The sequence below is a fragment of the Palaemon carinicauda genome, chromosome 19 (assembly GCF_036898095.1).
Source record: "Palaemon carinicauda isolate YSFRI2023 chromosome 19, ASM3689809v2, whole genome shotgun sequence".
NCBI classification, from domain to species: domain Eukaryota; kingdom Metazoa; phylum Arthropoda; class Malacostraca; order Decapoda; family Palaemonidae; genus Palaemon; species Palaemon carinicauda.
Genome location: NC_090743.1, coordinates 40,931,329 through 40,954,464, shown reverse-complemented (window position 1 = coordinate 40,954,464; position 23,136 = coordinate 40,931,329). Strand labels below are relative to the sequence as shown.

The 23,136-nt window shown below is 44.1% G+C and overlaps 1 long non-coding RNA gene across 2 annotated transcripts in view; it reads right to left on the bottom strand.

Moving 5' to 3' along the window:
- The window catches only part of LOC137658602 (uncharacterized), a 72,930-nt gene that overhangs the window by 20,758 nt on the left and 29,036 nt on the right, over positions 1 to 23,136 (bottom strand). For both annotated transcript variants that reach the window (XR_011047386.1, XR_011047385.1), the window contains exon 4: positions 14,791 to 14,945. This is a non-coding gene — a long non-coding RNA (uncharacterized lncRNA). The remainder of the gene's footprint in view (positions 1 to 14,790; positions 14,946 to 23,136) is intronic.

The window sequence follows — 23,136 nt, the reverse complement described above, 5'->3', positions numbered from 1 at the left end:
AAAACGATCGTATGTTGGAGCAAATATTCCCATAAGAATACATAGTAATTTATTTAATTTGTTCCTCAGCCTAAAAACCCATAATAAATCCTTAATAAATGGCTACACATAATTACACAATACATTAATACAATACCTGTATAATAAATACATACTGTATTACAAACCAAAAAAAAAGAATAATAATAATGAAATAATAAATAAAAAATGATATTTTCATAATAAAATAAATTTTTGAATATACTTACCCGCTGGTTATATAAAAGAGCTGAAGTCCCTGACGCCAGGGCAGAAAATTCAAATCTCGCGCTATCGAAGATACGCCAGGTGTACCAACCGCACCCTAGCGGTAGAACAGGTGGAACTACACACCAACTCCAGTTCTTCCATGCCTCATAGCCATACCATAGGTAGTCTCTAGAGGGGAGGAGGGAGGGTGTTAAATTTATATAACCAGCGGGTAAGTATATTCAAAAATTTATCTTATTATGAAAATATCATTTTTAAATATAAAACTTACCCGCTGGTTATATAAAAGAGCTGATTGACACCCCTTGGTGGCGGGTCAGAGACAGCTACATACAGAAAATTCACTTAAGGGTTACATACAATAAACTTAAGCAGTTCTCACCTGATAAGGAAGCTGACAGCAATGATACTCTGCCTCATTTCGTCCGCTATCCTTAAGAGATCCAGTAATCCACTCGGGCTGAAAATCTCTAGGAGCTGTCAAACGGTACAAACACCTATAACATGACAGGACCTCAACCAATACCCTTGTTCCGGGTGCACTCAAGGAACAAAATGACCACCTAGCCAAATCAAAGATTGCGGAAGACTGACGCCCAATCTCCACAAACAACCATAAAAAACGAGTTCCAAGAGATAGAAAAGGGGTATTAGGAAAAAAGGGAACGTAGTGGTAGATCATTCACCTACTATCGCATTAGCAGCTATAAAAGGACCCAACGTAAAAAGGTCCTCATAGCGAGTCTGAACATTCTTCAAATAATGGGATGCAAAAACAGACTTACTTCTCCAAAATGTTGTATCCATCAGACTTTGCAGAGAACGGTTCTGTTTAAAGGCCACTGAAGTCGCTACCGCTCTGACTTCATGTGTCTTGACTTTGAGGAGCCTCTGATCCGACTCATCACACTGAGCATGAGCTTCTCGAATCAACAATCTAACGAAAAAAGACAAGGCATTCTTGGACATGGGCATCGAGGGTTTCCGAACTGCACACCACAGAGCGTCTGAGTTACCTCTCAGATTCTTAGTTCTGTCCACATAACAACGTAGAGCTCTAACTGGACAGAGAACCCTTTCCAATTCATCGCCAGCCAAATCCGAAAGGTTAGAAATCTCGAAGGATTTGGGCCATGGTCGAGAAGGGTTTTCGTTCTTGGCCAGAAACCCCAGTTGCAAAGAACAAATGGCTTTCCCATTCCGAAAACCAATGTTCTTGCTTAAAGCGTGAACTTCACTAACTCTTTTCGCAGTGGCGAGGGTAACTAGAAAAAGGGTTTTCAAGGTTAAGTCCTTAAATGAAGCCGAGTGTAAAGGCTCAAATCTGTCACTCATGAGAAATTTAAGGACAACATCCAAATTCCAGGCGATGGGAGCCGTTTGAATCATCTTGGTCGTATCAAAAGACCTAAGTAAATCTCGTAGATCCTTATTATCAGAAAGGTCTAGGTTCCTGTGTCGAAAAACCGTCGCCAACATACTCCTGTAACCTTTAATAGTTGATGACGAGAAGTTATGCTTAGTTTTAAGGTCCAAGAAAAAATCTGCTATTTGGGAAAGCGATGTACTGGAAGAGGAAATCGCGTTAGTTCTACACCATTCCCTGAACAACTCCCACTTGGACTGATACACCTTGATGGTTGAAGACCTTCTTGCCCTTGCAATTGCCTTGGCTGCCTTCTTCGAAAATCCTCTAGCTCTAGCGAGTTTTTCGATAGTCTGAAGGCAGTCAGACGTAGAGCTCGGAGGTTTTGATGATTTCGGGCCAAGTGAGGTTGTCTGAGAAGATCGGGTCTCATGGGAAGGCTTCTCGGGACATCCACCATCCATTCCAGTACCTCTGGAAACCAGCTCCTTGACGGCCAGAACGGAGCTATCAGTGTCATTCTGGTCTCCTCGTGTGAAACGAACTTCTGAATCACTTTGTAAAGGATCTTGAACGGAGGAAAGGCATAAACCTCCATGTGTGACCAGTTCATCAGAAAAGCGTCTATGTGAAAAGCTTCGGGATCTGGAACCGGAGAGCAATAACACTCTAGTCGTTTGGTCTTCGCGGTGGCAAAGAGATCCACGAGAGGTCGACCCCATAACCGCCACAGACTCTTGCAGATGTCCGGGTGCAGAATCCATTCTGTGGAGAGAACCTGACCTTTCCTGCTGAGTCTGTCTGCGCTCACATTGTTGACTCCCTGGATGAACCGCGTCAAAAGAGTCACCTTCCTTTCCTCCGCCCAGATGAGGAGCAGTCTTGCAATCTCGAACAGAGGCCAAGAGTGGGTCCCGCCTTGTTTCGCAATATAGGCCAGAGCTGTCGTGCTGTCCGAATTGACTTGGACTACCTTGCCCCTGATCTGCTTTTCGAAGCCGATGAGAGCCAGATGAATAGCTAAAAGCTCTTTTTGATTGATGTGGAGAGAGGTTTGCTCTACCGTCCAAGTCCCCGAAAGTTCCTGCTTCTCTAGAGTGGCTCCCCACCCCGAGTTGGAGGCGTCGCAACACAACACGAGGTTTGGGTTCCTCTGAAGTAAAGACAAGCCTTCTTTCAGTCTGGGCTCGTTGTTCCACCATTGAAGATGAGACTTGATGGAAGTCGAGATGGGAATGCAATCCCTGTCGAGGCTGTCCCCTTTCTTCCAATGGCGGTTGAGATGAAACTGAAGAGGACGCAAGAACAACTTCCCCAGGGTCACGAACTTCTCTAACGACGAGAGAGTCCCCAGAAGGCTCATCCAATCTCTGACGGAGCAAAGATCTCTCTTCAGGAACGTTTGTACTTTTAGGAGGGCTGCTTGGATTCTCACCGACGACGGAAAAGCCCGAAAACTCCGACTGTGAATCTCCATCCCCAAATAAAGAATCTCCTGGGATGGAATGAGTTGTGATTTTTTCGAGCTCACCAGGAGACCCAGTTCTCTGGAGAGATCCAAAGTCATCTTGAGGTCCTTCAAACAACAATCAGCTGAGGAGGCTCTTATCAGCCAATCGTCCAGATACAGAGAGGCCCTGATTCCCCTCGAATGCAGCATGCTTGCCACGTTCAGCATGATCTTGGTGAACAATAGAGGAGCCGTGCAAAGTCCGAAACAAAGAGCCCTGAACTGGAAGACCTTGTTTCCGTCCATGAACCTCAGATAACGTCTGCAGCTGGGATGAATCGGAAGGTGGAAATAGGCATCCTGAAGATCTAAAGAGACCATCCAATCGTCCTTCCTCACAGCTGCCAGAACTGTTTTCTGAGTCTCCATGGTGAACGTCGAGTTTTGGACGTAACCATTGAGCACACTTACGTCCAGAACCGGTCTCCACCCCCCGGAACTCTTGGGTACTAGAAAAAGGCGGTTGTAAAACCCCGGAGACGTAACATCTTGCACTTCCTCTATTGCTCGTTTCTCTAATAAAAGAGACATCTGTAGAAGCATGGCTTGTTTCTTGGGACCCTCTCTGTATTTGGGCGAAAGATCCACTGGATCTGTGACTAAAGGAGGATTGGTCAGGAAGGGGATCTTGTAGCCTTCCTTTAACACCTGGACGGACCAGGGGTCCGCTCCATTCCTCTCCCAAGCCTCCCAAAAGTGAGTCAACCTGGCCCCCACTGCTGTCTGAAGGAGAGGGCAGTCAGACTTTACCTCGGCCGGACTTGCCCCCTCTGCCTCTAGGTTTCCTTCCTTCTGGTTTAAAAGAGCCTCTCCCAGAGGGCTTCCCACGAAAGGACTGAGGACGAAACCCAGAAGAAGATTCCTTAGGTTTTCGAGAGGAGAAAGACGGAGGCAAAACTTTCCTAATCGAATGAGTAACTAAGTCATGTGTGGCCTTCTGAGAGAGAGCAGTAGCCACCTCGCCCACTAATTCCTGAGGAAATAAAGAATTAGACAAAGGTGCGAAAAGAAGGCCTGTCTTCTGATAGGGAGACACTCCTGCGGAGAGGAAGGAGCACATCGTGGCCCTTTTCTTGAGAATTCCAGCTGTAAACAAGGCAGCAAGTTCGTTGGAGCCATCTCTCACACCTTTGTCCAAGCAGGACATCAAATGAACCAAACCACTAGTGTCCGTTTCCGTCATATCAGAGACCCTCTTACTCAAAGCCCCCAAAGCCCAGTCCAAAAAATTAAAAACTTCGAAGGCCCTGAAAAGACCTTTAAGCAAATGGTCGAACTCTGGAATGGACCACCAAATCTTCGTCTTCCTTAAGGCAAGACGACGAGAAGCATCTACCAAACTTGAAAAATCCCCTTGTGCAGAAGAAGGAAAACTCAAGCCCAACACTTCACCAGTCTCATACCACACACTAGATTTAGAGGCTAACCTAGCGGGAGGAAAGGCAAAGGCCGTCTTGCCAAAAGCTTTCTTGGAGTCCAACCAAGAACCCATTAACTTCAAGGCCCGCTTAGAAGATCGAGAAAGAACCATCTTGGTGTAAACTGGAACCTTAGTAGCTTTACCTAAGATGAATTCAGAAGGCGGAGAACGAGGGGCCACAGGGGTAAAAGAATCCGGGAAAATTCCAGTCAAAATAAGCATAAACTTGCGAAGGTCCACAGCATGCTGATAATGCTTCTCCTCCTCATTCTCAGAGACTTCCTCAATAGGATTATCCTCATCCGACTTTTCCTCTGGTTCGTCTTCTGGCAGTGCAGCAACAGCTGCAGCCTGAACCGAAGGAACAACGTCTGGATGGGACTGCCTGTCAAGGCCAACATCTGAGTCAATTTGGTGGGGAGAAGTAGAAGTAGATTGATGCGAAACACGGACATGTAGACGATCATCCTCAACCAACAACTGCTTAGACCGCTTAGAATTCAACTGTTGTTGAACAGAAGAATGCTTGAAATCAGAAGGTAACTGTTGAAGATCGCCGCGAGGTCGCGTAAAGTCCGAGGACTGTTGCTGCGAGCGATCAAAGGAGTCAGGATGTCGCCGCTGTAAACCAATGTTTTGACGCGCCGCGTCCAAAAGTTGTTGCCGCGGGCGATCCACTACTTCAAATTGTTGCCGCGTCTCGTCCACTTGTCGACGCCGACGCTCTTCCCCGCGACCAGAAAACGCAAACTGGTCAACCAAAACTCTCTGACGCGACTCATCAAAATCAACCTGGCGTTGAACACTGTGAATGGGAGACCGTCTAAGTGATAACTCGTCAAGGCCATATACCATCGAACGTTTGTGCGATAACTGGTCTGACATCGAACGCCCAGACACAACGCCAACACTTGGTTGATAAGAATCCATCAACGACGAGAGTTGTTCCTTCATAGACAAAAGCGCAGTCCATTTCGGATCAACAGAACTCCTAGAAGGAAGATTCGCACTAATGTCACCACGCATTTCAGGGGAAGAAAGCCAATCCGATGGAAGAGGAGGCGCATGAATAGTTACAAGGTCCGAATCGGAAGGAATCATATCCGCACGAACACGGTGATCTGAACGTTTGGCCGGAGTGCAAGCGCTGGGAGAACGGAAACGTTCCGGTGAACCCCACGAACTACATCCTGGCCGCACAGGCGATTCCCGACGCTGTGTGTTTTGACGCGCCGCGTCCAAATCAACATGGGAGCGTTTAAGCGGTCTCGACGCTCGCCGCCAGATCTCACTCCCCGACCCTTCATCGGAAGACGGGGATAACGTATAAACCTCACCTTTCCTACGATGAGGGTGAACGACCTGAGCTACGGCAACAGGAACGTTTGAGGGGACGTCTGCACGATTGATGATGCTTCTCGTTCCCTTAAGCCGTTCGACATTACTTCTCCCATGGGTTCGAGAGCTCGAAAGAGGTCTAAGGCTAGGTGAACGACAAGATCGTGCCGACGCACCCTCCGCAACACTAAACACATTATCAACACTTGTCACAACACCGAGAGAGTCACGATTCTTCGGTACCACATCAGACACTCGAGTCGACGCACCTTCCGCAACACTAACCACATTATCAACACTTGTCACAACACCGAGAGAGTCACGATTCTTCGGTACCACATCAGACACTGAAACACTTTCCACAGTTCCGATAGGATCACGGTTTTTCAATACCTTTAACTCTGAAAAGATAGTATTTCTATCGGCTGCTAAGGACTCAACTTTCTCACCAAGAGACAAAAGAGCAGTAAACATGTCCTTCATAGTAGGTTCCTGATCTACCACCACAGGGGAAGGAACAGGATTAGGAACAGGTAAATTAGGTAAGGTTCTATCCACAGATCGGGAAGAACTACGCCTAAGTCTATCTCTCTCTAATCTCCTAACATAACGATCGTAAGTACCAAAATCATCATTAGTTAAGGAAAGACACTCATTACACCTATCATCTAATGAACAAAATTTACCCCTACATTTTACACAAATAGAATGAGGATCAATAGATCCATTAGGAAGTCGTGTACGACAACCCTCACTAACACACCTACGCTGAGCAGGGGAGGAGTCGGCCATTTTAAAGTTAACGTGAGAGACCGACAAGCAAAAAGTAAGGGAAAAAACAATAAAGAAAATCTCAAACAAAAAGATTTCAAGATAAGAACCAAGGAAAATTAATCAACGATAGCTTAAACTCAAAAAAGAACGTTGTACATCACCAAACAACTTCCCAAGAGAGTAAAAACACGAGAGCGAACTTCTGTATGTCAGTCAGCTATGACGGCAGAGAGAAGAACTGGAGTTGGTGTGTAGTTCCACCTGTTCTACCGCTAGGGTGCGGTTGGTACACCTGGCGTATCTTCGATAGCGCGAGATTTGAATTTTCTGCCCTGGCGTCAGGGACTTCAGCTCTTTTATATAACCAGCGGGTAAGTTTTATATTTAAAAACGGGTTGTAATGTAACACTTTACTTTAGCGACAGGCCAGTGCAGGTGTAGGGACTTCTACACAGGAGACGGAAGATCAGCGAGGAGGTAGGGACAGTGACTTTGTACGATAACTTACACTAACTTACACTACTACGTGAACTTTAATTTAACTTAGCTTATTTTTTCTTCATTTTTATAATTTTATATTTTTTTTTACATTTTTTCTTTTCTTATTTTCAATTTTCATCACTTTCACTCGATTCGGTCTTCCTTTTCTTTGCTTCACTTTCTTTCTTTTCATCATGATCACTAGACCATTTTAAAGATTTTTTAAAGAAACTATCGAGTGAAAGTTGCTTGGTACGGCTTTTGAGGATTTTTCTAAAATGCGTTAAGCAAACATCATCGAACTGCGCAACAACACGGTAAACCTGAAGTTTCTGTGGCTGATGCTTGTCGATGAAATCAACAACGTGTTGATGATATGCCAACATCTGTTTTATTTCCGCCGTACCTAAGATTTCGCCTACCTCCTCTATCTCCTCCAACTCACTCAACTGCGCTTGGAACTCATCATGCTGCATGGCTTGCAGCTCCTTGAGTTCCTCGGTGGTGAGCTCTTCGTGATGCTCATCGACGAGTTCGGTGATGTCATCTTCATCCACCTCCAGACCCATGGACTTGCCAAGGGATACAATCTCTTCGACGGCTTCCTCGGCAGCAAGCACAGGTTCATTCTCGGGGCCACAACCTACGAAATCTCTGGGAGCAACAGCATCAGGCCAAAGCTTCTTCCAAGCGGAATTCAGGGTCCGACGAGTTACTCCCTCCCAAGCCTGATCAATGATCTTTAAGCAGTGCACGATATTAAAGTGGCTCCTCCAAAATTCACACTAAGATAAGTTGGTGCTTTGCATGACGTTAAAGCACTGCTTAAATAAGTGCTTGGTGTAGAGCTTTTTGAAATTAGAGATGACTTGCTGGTCCATGGGTTGGAGGATAGGGGTGGTATTCGGTGGAAGATACAACACCTTGATGAATTTGTATTCGTCGATGATATCATCTTCGAGTCCGGGGGGAGCGGGTGCATTGTCCAAACAAAGCAAGCACTTCAAAGGCAAATTCCTCTCCTGAAGATAACACTTGACAGCAGGGCCGAAAACTACGTTTACCCATTCCACAAAGATATGTCTAGTAACCCAAGCCTTAGAATTAGAACGCCATAGAACATGTAGCAGGTCTTTATTAATTCTATGTGCTTTAAATGCCCTAGGGTTTTCGGAATGGTAAACCAATAACGGCTTTATTTGGCAGTCCCCGCTGGCGTTGGCACAAAGCGCAATAGTCAACCGATCCTTCATTGGCTTATGTCCAGGCATTTTCTTCTCTTCGGCGGTAATGTACATTCGACTAGGCATCTTTTTCCAAAACAGACCGGTTTCATCACAGTTGAACACCTGCTGCTCTACGTAACCTTCCTCCGCCACGATGCTTTCGAACTTTTTAACAAAGTCTTTAGCAGCCTTGGTGTTCGAACTCGAAGCTTCTCCATGTCGAACAATTGAATGAATCCCGGTCTGTTTCCTAAATTTCTCGAACCAACCTCGAGACGCCTTGAATTCCTCCATCATAGGATCGGCTAAACTCTCCCCCGCGTCACCCTGAGAGCGCGCCGCCTTCAAGTCACTGTAGATAGCGCTGGCCTTCTCACAAATGATCGTTTCCGTGATCGTATCGCCAACAATCTCCTTGTCCTTTATCCAGATCAACAAAAGGCTTTCCATCTCTTCCAGAGTAGGGCTACGACGTTTAGAAATAATCGTGATCCCCTTCAAGGGTTTCACTGCTTTAATGGCTGACTTCTGTTTTATGATCGTCGAGATCGTAGACATATTCCGGCCATATTGTTTAGCCAGATCGCTAACACGTACACCTCGCTCATGCTTTTCTATTATTTCCTGCTTTAATTCTAATGAAAGCATAGACTTCCTCTTTTTCTCACCACTACTACTACTTCCTGAACCGAAACTAAGCTTTTTAGGACCCATGATTACGGAACACAGAAAACAACACGTGAAAAGGCAAGATAAAAAAACTGTTAAAACTGAGCGAATAGAGGACAACCACACGATGCGCACGCGATGAGAGGACTGATCAAGGTGACGCTCGATTGGCATCCCTCCGATGTGCTGCCGTCTAGCGGCGTCAACAACAAACGACGCTGGACGCTTTCGAGAAAATTCCACGGGTAAGCGTATTGTTTACAGTGAACCCTCGCTACTTCGCGGTTCGACAATCGCGGATTCACCACTTCGCGGGGTTTTCCCATAACCCATATATATATACATATCGCGGATTTTCCGGAAAATTCGAAAATACCGCGAAATCTGAAGATAACCAAATACGATATTTTGTTACCTGTAATTCCATTAATACTGTAATTAGTAATATCTGCTCTTACTGATTGTTCATTGCATTACATATGATATATAATTCAGCACAGAAAGAAATAAAACACGAAAAGAGAATGTGATCATACGATAATTCAGTACGTAGTAAAATTAAATCGAACATGAAACGCAAATCAGATGCAGTCATACCATATTAGAATGGTGTGTACTGTAATGGATGTGCTTCTTTTCCATGAATCTTTTGTATGTATACGTACGTAGTACAGTACTGCATCCAATAATATTCTTTGTTGCAAAAATCACATTTCGAATACTGTAAGCGTACGAGAGAGAGAGAGAGAGAGAGAGAGAGAGAGAGAGAGAGGCGTAAAATAGCGTACGTACGTAAATTTTTATTATTATTGTTATTATTATTATTATTATTGTTGTTGTTGTTAATAAAATTATTATTGTTATTATTATTAATCATTATTATTATTATTATTACTGTACAGTATTATTATCATTATTTATTATTATTACGGTACTGTATTGTACTTAATCTACGTACGTTCAGTATGCGCGGGGGCATCTTCTATGAGTAACCAACGCGCCATAGTACTAAGACGGGTTGTGATTGGTTCAAGCGCTGATAGATGACGAATCAAAACTCAAGTTTTGTTATCTAGCCTGTGATTGGTGTTTTGCCCGCATCTTCTACCCGCAGCATCAAAGTTCTCGCGGGGCTGCATCGTTCACTTTCTCTTTCCGCGTATTGCTGAGTAGACGTTCTTAACTTTGTGAAGTTTAATCTGTGCTGTGTGCGACTGTTTTAAGTTGAACTTTTTGTTGAACTTTCTGTTACAATGCCTCCCAAGCGTTCTGCTTCTAGTAAGGCTGGTAGTGAGCCTAAACGCCACCGAAGAATGATGACGATAGCTGAGAAGGTTACGCTTCTCGACATGTTAAAAGATGGTAGAAGTTACGCGGCCGCCGGCCGCCATTTTGGCATCAACGAATCCACCGTTCGCTACATCAAGAAGGACGAGGCGAACATTAGAAAGACTGCTGCAATCACCTTTAGCAGATCAGCGAAGCGAGTCGTTACAACGCGTAATAAAACGATCGTACGCATGGAAGGTGCTTTAGCTGTGTGGATTGCCGACTGCCGGAAGAAGAACATAGCGTTGGATACGAACACCATCCAAACAAAGGCTTTGAGCTTATATGAGAATTTTGCTGCAAAGGAACCTAAAGAGGACGACGGCAACCATGCTGAAGATGATGATGATGCAGATGATCCTCAACCAGGGACATCCACTGATTCCCAGCCTCAGAAACGTTTTTCCGCAAGCAAAGGATGGTTCGCGAAGTTTCAGAAACGCTTCGCCCTGAAAAGCGTTTCCCTGCATGGGGAGTCTGCTTCCGCTGACACTGCCGCTGCTGAAACTTACGTGAACCAGACTTTCAAGAACATTATCGCTGAAGGTGGATACAAGCCGGAACAAGTCTTTAATATGGATGAAACCGGCTTGTTTTGGAAGAGAATGCCGTCGCGAACTTTCCTGTTCAAAGAGGAAGCCAAAGCCTCTGGCTTTAAGGCATTCAAGGATCGCGTTACCCTCGTGATGTGTGGCAATGCTGCTGGATTTTTGTTAAAGCCGGGGCTTATTTATAAGTCGAAAAATCCTCGCGCTTTGAAAAATAAAAATAAGAATCTCCTTCCCGTGTACTGGATGCATAATCAAAAAGCATGGATTACGAAGATGCTGACCTCCAACTGGTTCCACCAGTGTTTCATCCCGCAAGTCCATGAATATCTCTTAGAGAAGGGCTTGCCATTCAAGATCCTTCTCCTTATGGATAACGCTGGTGGACACGCAACTGACCTGTCGCGTGAGGGCGTTCAGGTTGAGTTCCTGCCACCCAACACCACGTCATTAATTCAACCAATGGACCAGGGGGTTATCAGGGCGTTCAAGGCCCTCTACACGAAGAATACCTTGGCGGACCTCGTTGCGTGTGTGGATGCTGCCCAAGATGACGAGGATGAAGACTTCAACTTGAAGGCGTACTGGCGGCAGTACACCATAGCCACGTGCCTGCAGAATATTCAAAAGGCACTTCAAGAGATGAAACCTACAACCGTAAATGCGAGCTGGAAGAAGCTGTGGCCCGATATTGTTTACGACGACAAGGGATTTACTCCGTCGGAAATCCAACACTCTGCAATACGGAAATCTGTGCAGTTGGCTGCCATAATTGGGTGGTGACGGGTTTGGCGACATGACGACTGAAGACGTCAACGAGTTTGTTGGACTGCCATTCCCAGCCCCTAACTGACGCAGACCTCGAAGACCTGACGAAATCAGCAAGTGAGGAAGAGAGTGAGTGGTACCCAGGAAGAGACCCAAGAAAATGTCGAAGAAACGGGCTTTAACATTAGAACGGCTTGCCAAGTTCTGCAACCATATGAAGGAGGCGAAAGAAATGTTGCAAGAGTGGGACGAGGATATGGTTCGCTCGATGCAATTCTGCAACAAGGTTGATGACATCACGACTCCCTACAGGATGCTCTTGGATCGAAAAAAGAAGCAGCTGGCAACAACTTCCGATCACAATGTTTTTTCAGCCTCGCAAAAAAGAGCCAGTTCCTCCTGCTAGTACGCCTTCGGAAGAAATTGAAGAAGTTGAAGAGGTGTCCCAGGAAAAGACACCTCCGTCTGAAGAGACGTAAAATACTATCATTGACTGCACAGTAGAACACATCATCAGCTTCATCATCATCATTTCTACTGTGCAGCAAATTCATCGCCATCGTCATTCAAGTTTTTCTTGAACTTCTTTCGTGGTGAGTACAGTAACAATCTTTATTTTTTACTTTAACCTGTTTTATAGTTTAGTAATGTACGTACTGTATGCATTAAGTTAAAGGGAAGGTTTTAAAAGTCTACATGTTGTAACCTATCATATTTTTTTTGTTTAAAATTTACATTTACGTACGTAAAACAATCAATCTCTCTCTCTCTCTCTCTCACTCTCTCTCTCTCTCTCTCTCTCTCTCTTCTCTCTCTCTCTCTCTCTCTCTCTCTCTCTCTCTCTCTCCTCTCTCTCTCTCTCTCTCTCTCTCTCTCTCTCTCTCTCTCTCTCTCTATCTCTCTCTCTCTCTCTCTCTCTCTCTCTCTCTCTCTCTCTCTCTCTCTCTCTCTCTCTCTCATCTCTCTCTCTCATCCTCTCTCTCTCTCTCTCTCTCTCTCCTCCTCTCTCTCTCTCTCTCTCTCTCTCTCTCTCTCTCTCTCTCGTCTCTCTCTCTCTCTCTCTCTCTCTCTCTCTCTCTCTCCTCTCTCTCTCTCTCTCTCTCCTCTCTCTCTCTCTCTCTCTCTCTCTAATTGTTTTCCTGCTTTGCTACGTACAAGTACTGTATAATTTATATTTGTAAGGTAACATATTTTGTAAATGCTTTTACTGTAAATACTGTATGTACTGTATCATTATTTATCACTATCATCATGCGCGTTAAATGCCTTGTTTGTTCTGAGCGTGGTTGTTTACTGAGCGTACACGCCGTCGTTTCAAGCGGCGTCATAAAGAAAAAGATTTCATTTGGAAGTCCTAAGAAAAATACGTAAACTAAAACATTGGTAATAAAAAAATCAACATACAGTACTGTATAATCAATATAATCGATGCAAAAACTAACCTATACGTACATATATGTGTACACTAAATGAGTTTGTTTCTTCATTATGATCAGAGATGAACGTAAACAAAACATTGGTTGCCATTTTTTATCGTGCTTTTTAGGTGTTTAGGAAACACATGATATAAAATCGCCTTTAATATTTGTGCCTGTTTTAGTTTAGGGTGCTGTAGTACATGCATTAAGTGTTCTGTACATTAAAGGGTGGTTTGTTAACAGTACTACGTACAAGGGAAGGTTTTAAAAGTCCGAATATACATGTTAAATAAATAGGTAAATATGCTGTCACTACTTCGCGGATTTTCACCTATCGCGCCCGCGTCTGGAACCTATCTACCGCGATAAACGAGGGTTCACTGTACTTCGTATGTTGAGACAGAAATTTGGTCGAATTTTACCTCGTATGTTGGAAAATTCACATGTTAGGACAATCGTATGTAAAGGTTCCACTGTAGGTTCTAACATGTAAGGGAAAGAAGCCAAAGGCAATGACTCTAAAGGGTCAGGCCTTCCTTGGGGATGATAGCGAGGCAGTCGGCGGCTGCCATCATCAGGATCCTCTGAAGAGATGGAGAGGGGACTACACTACTCTAATGCCCACTTGCGAGGTACTCTAAGGGTAGACCACTCAAGTGAGGAAGCCCTTTCACGTTGGCAAGGGCGACCTACCTCAGAAGGTGGAGGAACAGACCGTTCTCCTGCTCAGGGTACTTAGCGTGCTGAATAAGCTAAGACACTGATTGAGCACAGCTTAGCTTACTGAACAAGTTCAACAGGTATGCACACCCTGGGGTAATGCAAGCCTAACCAGGCTGGGGAGACCTTGCCAGCAACTCTTCAGGTGGGCGAGAAGTTGCGGAGGACACTTCGGCAAAGGGCAAGAGACCTCCTGGAAGGAACATCAATCCAGAGGCTAGGAGGTAAAGGCCACGCCTTGGCCCAAGCTTCAGCATCTCGAAAATCCTCAAGTTAGGCCAGAGCTGACTCATAGCGTAAAATATACACTCCCATTCTGCCGCAGGCACCGGCACTTCGCTACAAGGAAAGCAATGGGGCCCTCCACCCCTAAGGGTTATCATCATTCTTACTTGTTCGTCCTTTGGAGTAGACCGAGCGAGCAGCCAGTGAGGAGAGGACAAGGTGACACAGAGAGAAGTCTGGAATACTTCGACCTTGAAGATAATCCCAAGAAGAATATCTTTTCGACTTCATCTTCCGCCACCTAGCACACCACTCGCACTGGGAGGATAGCCACTCGCGACACTCCACAAGGAGAAGCCTGAGTACAGGAGTGTTGTCTCCACACACGTCAAAAGGGAATAAAGAACCATCATAAAGGTCCCGCCCTTCAATAAGAAAAAAGAACTAGTTTATCCAGTTCTATTCTTATGGTTTACGGGAGAGCGAGATAGTATATCTTCATTCACCTGAACCAAAACAAAAGCGATGTAATATAATGGGAGTGCGTGTGAGCAGAGTTGCTAGTCTAACCCAAGTTAACTAGCAGTGGGTTGTTATACCTCACTTAAAAAGTTTATGGCTAGTTTCAGCTACACCGGAACAATATATCCATATAAAGAGCAAAATGGTTTTATGTGTAGGAACTACTAGATGGCTATTAAAACTATTCTATTAAATCACAAACATACTAAGACATTGTGCAACACTTACCATTAACATATTGATTTTCAAAGCATTTCCTAGTCCTTTAGTCCTTTAATTTCTGATGTGATGGGTAACTGAAGATATCAGTACACACCAAACACAGTATGGTACTTAATGTTTTCTGAAGATGTTTCATCGTCATAGAGCCTGCTGAAGGTTACCTGAAAATTGCATACAAAATATAAATCACAGGGTATAGCAATAATAATCGTCACTGATACATAATATCCGGTCACACATGAAGAATTTACTTACTCTGGCCTTTCATCCAAAGCAACAAATCATTACAGTATCATTATCATCATAATAGAAATTTTACCAAGCCGACAGAATCAAATTCAATCAACCCGTAGGGTGGCTACAAAAAAGTCTTGGTATTTGTTTATAAGAGCACACACACTATTTACTCCCAAATTATGCAGTCCTACAGCTCTCCTATTCTTGTACATTATTAAAAGGAGGTTCTTTGAATGCTGGGAAAGAAAAAAAATGGCAAGATATGTTGAGGAAGGGGGGAGTAGTTATGAAAAAAAATAGCGTGGTTTCCTCACTAAATGACCTTGAACTGACATTGTCAACCTAACAGAAGTTTGTGATGCCAGCGTACATACACAGAAGTTCGTGATGCCAGCGTACTTTTGATATATATTCAAAATGTATACTAAATTATAAATGGAGTCATTAATAGTGACACTTTTGAGTAATTATTCCATATTTAATTTAGTATATACTTTGAATATACAGCATATCAAAAGTACACTGGCATCAAAAACTTCTGTTTATGTACACTGGCATCTCAAACTTCTGTTTGGTTTAGGTTGACGATGTCGGTTCAGGTGGTTCAGTGAGGAAACCAAGTTATTTGTATTTATAACCACTCCCCCCCTTGCTCAACATGTCTTACCATTTCTGGGCTCAACCTGTGTCGCTCCGTGTAATGCTCCTTAAAGCACCATTTTAAAGGTATAAATACTGCTAAATATACCAGAGAAAAAAGTTGCACGGAATGCTAGGAATATATCCAGCTCGCTCACCCCTAAAGGGTGTCGGTATTAAAACTGGGGAGAGTGATACCACTACCAGAGATCCCTTTCCAATTAGACTTCTCCTCCTCAAAATCCCCCGTTACTACGAGGTGTCGTTCACTACAGCTACTGCCCCCCCAACCACCACCACTACCTAACCTTCTCCCATCATTCCTTGTTAGCACCCGTGAACGTTCGGACATGTTTTTCGTAGATCTGTGTTATTTTGTGTTTTTGAAGATCCATGCTCCCAAATTGAGTATTATATTTGTCTGTTTGGGATTTCTAGGTAGCGACACATGCTCATTCAATAACCTTGTTGGGTTTTATCTCAGCCGCTTTGTTGACGCTCCCTTATGGGTGTGTATGCGGTCTTTTGGTGTTGCTTCCTCGGGATCTCTGTTTTGTGACTTTTTATTAGTTCCTTATACTAATTGTAGTCTTATTTTTGTGTTATGGACATCTAATTCAATGTTTTGGCATGATTTTATCTTTTATTTAGGCTATTTGGGCAGTGTTAGTTAGCGGCTTCGGTCGGTACAATTTCATGCGAGAATTCTTGGTTTTTTGAGTTTTTATGGGGAATCGGAACGCGTTTTCATTAATTTTAGTCCTGCCTGTCGAGATCGGTATTTTACCCGATTTTGGAGGACAAGTTTTTGTTTAAAATGGTATAGTTTCCTCTCCAAGTCGGCAACTACCCGAAATTGGAAGGTTTTGCTGTTATTCCTTTTACGCCATGTTCCTTTTTCTCCCATTTTACTCAATATGCCGATTTAGCCTTTTTATTGAATTTCATTGTATTCTATTGTTTTTCATTTTGTAACGTCTGCCATTATATGTTGTTTTTGTTTGCGTGCTTTGCATCAGGTCTTCCTCTGTGTTTCGGAGGGTAGTAACCCCCCCCCCAATCGTATCACAGTGGTCATCTGATTTCGAGCCAGTTTCCTCCCCCTGGGTGTCCTCTCCCTCTTTACACCTTTCGCCACTCCCTACATAGGGGGGTAAGCTTAGATCACATGCTTTTTAAAGAATGGGAAGTCACCCAGGGTCACCCGTGTTATTAATTCCTCCCGTCCCAGAGGGCCGCAATATTTTGTGAATCATATCTACTAATGGTAGTTATGTTTCTTTGATCGGATTCAGACATCCTACTCTGTTCTGTTACCTTACTTTATCCTATATTTGTTTACGTAACTTTATGGATGGTTGGTTCGTGAGGGAGAGGGGCTGCGATGGAGGTTATACTGTAGTTTGTTAAGAGTTAATACATAGCATTTGTTTTTAGCGACGCATTTCTTCCAGCGCTACATTGCTTACGTAGCATTGGGTTTTTGCACTGGATTTACGCATGTTTTTTGGCGACACAATGGTATCTATTTTCGACCTTCCTGTCATTAAGTTTAATTCATTTAATTTCATGCATTCTGGAGTCTACGGACTTCGATGGTTGTTTCTAGTCTGCTTGTCACTTCTTGCTTACGTTCCCCACCCCGGTGGGTATCCCGTGTGCTGAGAACTCATAATACAGTATAGACTATTTTCTCATGACAGAGGCGTAATATGTTTTTTGAATGCTATTTCGTATCATTTCCTTTAGCTTAAGCACCCTATTTTCTGCTAGGTGTCTCGGCAGAATTTAATTTCTTCAGTTTATTTTATATATTTATACTTTTATCATGTTTGATCTCTGCTGGGGTTCCCGGCACTATTTTATATTCATAAACCAAATTATTTTACCCGGTGGAATTCTTACTCACCGCACCCTAACCTCGGGAAGTAGGCTTGAGTTATACACTAAGGAGAGAAGGGAGACAGCCAAGAAAGAGATAGCTCTCACGGTCTGAGTCGATGCAAATAGCACTTTCTCCTCGGTTAGTCATGGATGGCCACCAGTCGAGCCGGACTGAATGTGAACCTTGCTACGTACCGCGTATCCCTCTATTCCTGGAATTCCATCTTCGATATTTTTCTGCCCCGTGAGGGCCGGGATGACTTGAAATCGTATCCATGAGATAGTTACTATGTTTCTTTGATCGGATTCAGATAAAATTTTTTACACAGTTCTGATCCCGTAGGTTGATTTCTTATATTACAGGATATTTGCGGTATGATTCTTACGAAGAGAGTTACAGACGGAGATTTGTAGTTCTTGAGTTTATATTGTTACGGGCCGGATTTACATCAGTGGGAATTCATACTTCCAACCAAGTATTCCGGCAACAGTATTGGTATCTCTAATTCTGGTTTCCTTGTATCTCCTTGTCCCAACCTTTATTCATCTATAAGTACATCCTACTCCAGTAGGGATATGGAAGGTTGAGAGAAGTTTCATAGTAGAATTTTTCTCCCTGGAGAGGGCGGACTGGTCCAAGATTAATCCAGCTGCCATTTCTACCGGTTTCAAACCTTTGTGTGGCAATACTTTGGATGACAGGAGATGGTGGAAGAAGGAAACAGAATATTAGGGTTCTATTGTAAAACGGTAAGAAAGACTACGACTCCACTGAGCTAACCACAGTGGATTTAACTTAACTATATTTATCACCGGTTTTTCCGGAGAAATCAAGTATGATACCTATGCATCAAATTGACTTACAGGTAGTACGCTGTCAGGAGTCAACATGCACTGCTGTGCTGCAGCAGTCGTGTGGGCATGAGGTCTATCGATCTCATGCCAGGTGTAATGCTCAGTGGCCTCTAAGGTAAAACGTATGAGGTCGGCCCTACCCAAAGAGGGCAAGCCTTTTAGGCTACCAAAACTACTCCCAACCAGACCATCATCGGCTTCTAAGCTACTGAGAGACTTGGCAAGGTCTAATCCTCCACATCAGGGGTCAAGAGGAAGAAGCTCAAAGGGGCAGACCCCGGAACTTGATTTCGGTCTGGTGCAGGGGTGCCGAAACGTGGAATTTATGTCATCGATACGGCTAATCTGCTCCACATCTTGATCAAGTGTGGAATGTGGAATCCGAGTGTTAATAAATTCCACACTTTGTAAAGAGATGATTTATGTCGATTAAAATGTAATAAAAGGTAATAAATAATCAATATGAGTGTTTTATTATTTATTTTCCCCGTGAAACCTATATAAAAATTACAATAATTGTAAAGTCTATGAAAGTGTGGATGCTATGGGACTAAGAGGCTCAGTGGAGTTCAGAGCTTGATGTTGCCGACTCACTGAAAGACATTCTTGAATCAGTGTTGAGGGAATTAATTGCAATTGCCGCACAACAGTTGCCTTTGACGAATTGATTCGTCAGCTCAAGAAAAATCTAAAAGTTTATTCTTTTTCATGTGAGTATCTTTTTGCAATTTTTGTAGACAAAATACTGTGAGACTTAGAGGTGAAACTGGGACTAATCAGCGACACCGCTGAGCGTGGAGTTGCCTAGTGTGAAGAATCCGGAAGCCCTGGTCTGATGGCCTTCTCGAGCCAGCTCACAGAGAGGTTGCGTAGTGTAGTCCAGTCCCAGTTTGGTCCAATTACCGATCGTCTGCTGTCTATGGACGGTTTGGGCCAGGGACTGCAAAATCAGGAAAATATGATAGAAAATCCTTGCGGTCTGGATTACCACAACAACGGTAGTTTTTGGTTCCGGACGTGTCAAAGCTCCCGGCAATCGTTTAGAACGGCCAGTGGCGCTTGGCTCTTCATGCCCCGTTCTCAGGGGGCATGTTGACAATAGCAGGAGGTGGTCCCAATCCGGTAGAAGATTTTGAATGATATAAGCCAGGTTTACAATTCATCTTCCCTTGATACGAGCGCCAAGCAAGCTCGGTCCGACTGGGTCCGGACTTTAAATGAGTGGGACTGTGTCAATACCAAGTTAACCCCTCATAAGAATACATACACTATGTTCGAGGTGGACGGGCAAACCCCGACACCATGTAACACCAAGGTAATAGGCCTTACCTTATAGGTGGATATGGAAGGCAAGCTCACGCCACAACTACGGAAGACGGAACTGACTTCCCTGTTGTTCCCAGGAGGCCAAGAATGCTGGATCGATGCACCAGCTACTTTCACGGTAGGGTCATTGTACTGTACTAAGACTGTGCCACCACAAGTTTAGTGAACGCCTCCCCGGACTTCCAGACTCTCTGGTTAAGATATAATATGGTGCAAGAACCAGGCTGGGTAGATCTATCAACTCAGCCACAATGACGGAGATGACTTTGTTAGTCTACGAGAGGAGCCACTTTTTAAAGATCCTGACAAAGTCTTTGCCTCCCGCACTACAATGTGATACATATGACTTTGCAGTAGTCTGTCGCCCTTGCCGGAAGCTCGTCTTACTTGAGGACTCCTTTAGGCAAGAGCCTAACAAGTTACTTAAGGCCTAGATCTGGGGAGCGGACTTCTTCCCGGAGGACGTGGTAAATAGCGCCCTCGGAGAAGCAGCCGGAGTCAACCAAAGCCTCAGAGTCCGGTGGGGTATAATTCCAAAAGAAAATTCATGAGGCAGGAGATGACCAAGGAAGTTTCAGTCCTTCCAAAGGCCACAGGCACAGGATGTGCTACAGGCAATGCCAGTATCCCAGGTGAGCCAGCCTTCCACCTCAAGAACCCAGCCACAAAAGCAATGTGTGTGGGTAGGCCAACCACCTCAACAACCGATAGCCACTACTCCGTTTATTCGTCTCCGGCGTATCATCCTTCCTTCAAAACACAGGGAGTGTCTCACAGATATACCGTATATACTCGTGTAATGTTCGACCACCCTATTTTGCCTTCAAAATCACAAATTCATCATATACCCTCATGTAATGTTCAAGTCTTGATTTTGGCAGTAGGATAGAGGTTATGCCTTAAGGGTCTTTTATCTCCAGCATACCATAATTACCAACAAAGTAGCGGTTATGCCTAAGTGCGACAAACAAATGTATAAAACAAATCGGAACAACACCTAAATACTTACATCTGTTATTCTGTTTACAATAACAATTGAGTATTCAGCGTATATTTTCTAGCGAACGCTTTAGTTGCGAACAGCCGATTATCATCACCGCCCGATAGCTTTCAAAAACAAGCAAACACTACAAGTAGCAAACAAAATTAGTTCGTTTTGCGTAACAAATTACCATTACCGATAATTGCAGGTAATTACAGTAATTATAATTACCCATTATGCTAATACAGTAATTTTTTACCTCACAATATACAGTGGAACCTCTACACACGAACGTATCTACATCCGAATTTTCCAACATCCGAAGTAAAATTCGAGCAATTTTTCGACTCTACACCCGAATTTTATTTCGACGCACGAAGTAAGCAATTTTCGTCGTACCGGTTGTATCCGAATTTTTCGACACGCGAAGTACAATTCGAACACGTTCCTACTCTACACCCGAATTTTTTTTCGACACCCGAAGTAAACAATACCCGTACGCGTAGATGGTACTCATAGCGCTGGATGTATTTTTTATTTCCGCCGATAGAAGGCAGCACTTCGACCTCGGAGGGACCCTCAATTAGCGTGGCTTGGATCATTCCTCTGTTCTCGTCGGCTTCGTGTGGTAGTGCCCTGTGCGTTCTGCTATTAACTGTATTTTAATCGTGATTTTTTACGTACATCATTTTACGGTTTTTTACGTAAAGCATGGGTCCTAAAAGGCTTAGTTTTGCAAGTGGTAATGGTGAGAAAAGGAAGAAGGAAATGCTTTCTTTAGAAGTAAAGCAAGAAATTATTGAAAAGCATGAGCTTGCAAAAGAATATGGCCGAAATATGTCAACGATCTCGACAATCTTGAAACAGAAAGAAGCCATTAAAGCAGTGAAACCTTCTAAGAGGATCACCATCATTTCAAAACGTCGTAGCCGTGTCATAGAAGAGATGGAATGACTTTTGCTAATCTGGATCAAGGACAGAGAGATTGTTGGCGACACCATCACCGAAACTATCATCTGCGAGAAGGTGCACGCCATCTTCACTGACTTGAAGGAGGCGAGCTCTGGGGGTGATGCTGGTGAGAGTTCAACCGAACCTTCCTCAGACGATTTCAAGGCATCTCGTGGCTGGTTTGAAAAATTTAAGAAACGGTCCGGGATTCATTCAGTTGTTCGCCAAGGAGAGGCTGCTAGTGCGGACACAAAGGCTGCAGCTGACTTTGTGAAGAGCTTTGAAAGGACCGTGCAGGAAGAAGGCTACGTAGAGCAGCAGGTGTTCAGTCATGATGAAACCGGGCTGTTTTGGAAGAAGATGCCCAGTCGAACCTACATCACCGCCAAAGAGAAGAAATTGCCTGGGCATAAGCCAATGAAGGATCGGTTGACTCTTGCTCTATGTGCCAACGCTAGCGGGGACTTTAAAGTCAAGCCCTTATTGGTTTGCCATTCGTAGAACCCTAGGGCCTTTAAGGCACAGAATGTGGATAAGGACCAGCTTCATGTTTTCTGGCGATCCAACTCGAAGGCCTGGGTCACTAGGCAGTTCTTTGTCCAATGAGTTAACCAAGTTTTCGGTCCTTCTGTGAAGAAGTATCTTCATGAGCAGAAATTGTCTTTAAAGTGCCTGCTATGTCTTGACAATGCACCCGCTCACCCTCCCGGACTTGAAGATGATATCTTCGAAGAATTCAAGTTCATAAAGGTGCTGTATCTTCCACCGAATACCACCTCTATCCTCCAGCCCATGGACCAGCAAGTCATCTCGAACTTCAAGAAGCTCTACACCAAGAACCTATTCAAGCCGTGCTTTAATGTCACGCAAAGCACAAACTTAACTTTGCGTGAATTTTGGAAAAGCCACTTTAACATCGTGCACTGCTTGAAGATCATAGATCAGACTTGGGTGGGATTAACTCGACAAACCCTCAATTCTGCCTGGAAGAAGCTGTGGCCTGATGCAGTTTCTCCCCGAGATTTTGAGGGGTTTGACCCCGAACCTGACCCCATGGTGGGTGCAGCGGAAGACGTAGAGGAAATCGTCTCCCTTGGCAAGTCCATGGGTCTGGAGGTCGACGCAGATGACATCACGGAACTCGACGCCGAACATCACGACAAATTTACTACAGAGGAGCTCAAGGAACTCCATGCTAAGTCTGAGCACATGAGTGATAATGAGGAAGGGATCGAGGAGGTAGAACATGTGTTACGTTCGGCGCAAATAAAAGAGATGTTAGGAAGATATCAAGACGTGGTCGACTTCATCGACAAATACCATCCAAAATAATTGCAGGTTTGTCGTGTAGTTGCGCAGTTCGATGATGTTTGCCTAACTCATTTTCGAAACATTCTGAAAAGCCGTACCAAGCAACTTTCTATCGATAGCTTCTTTTTAAAAACTACGAAGCGAACTCGTGATGAAGAGGAAGGAAG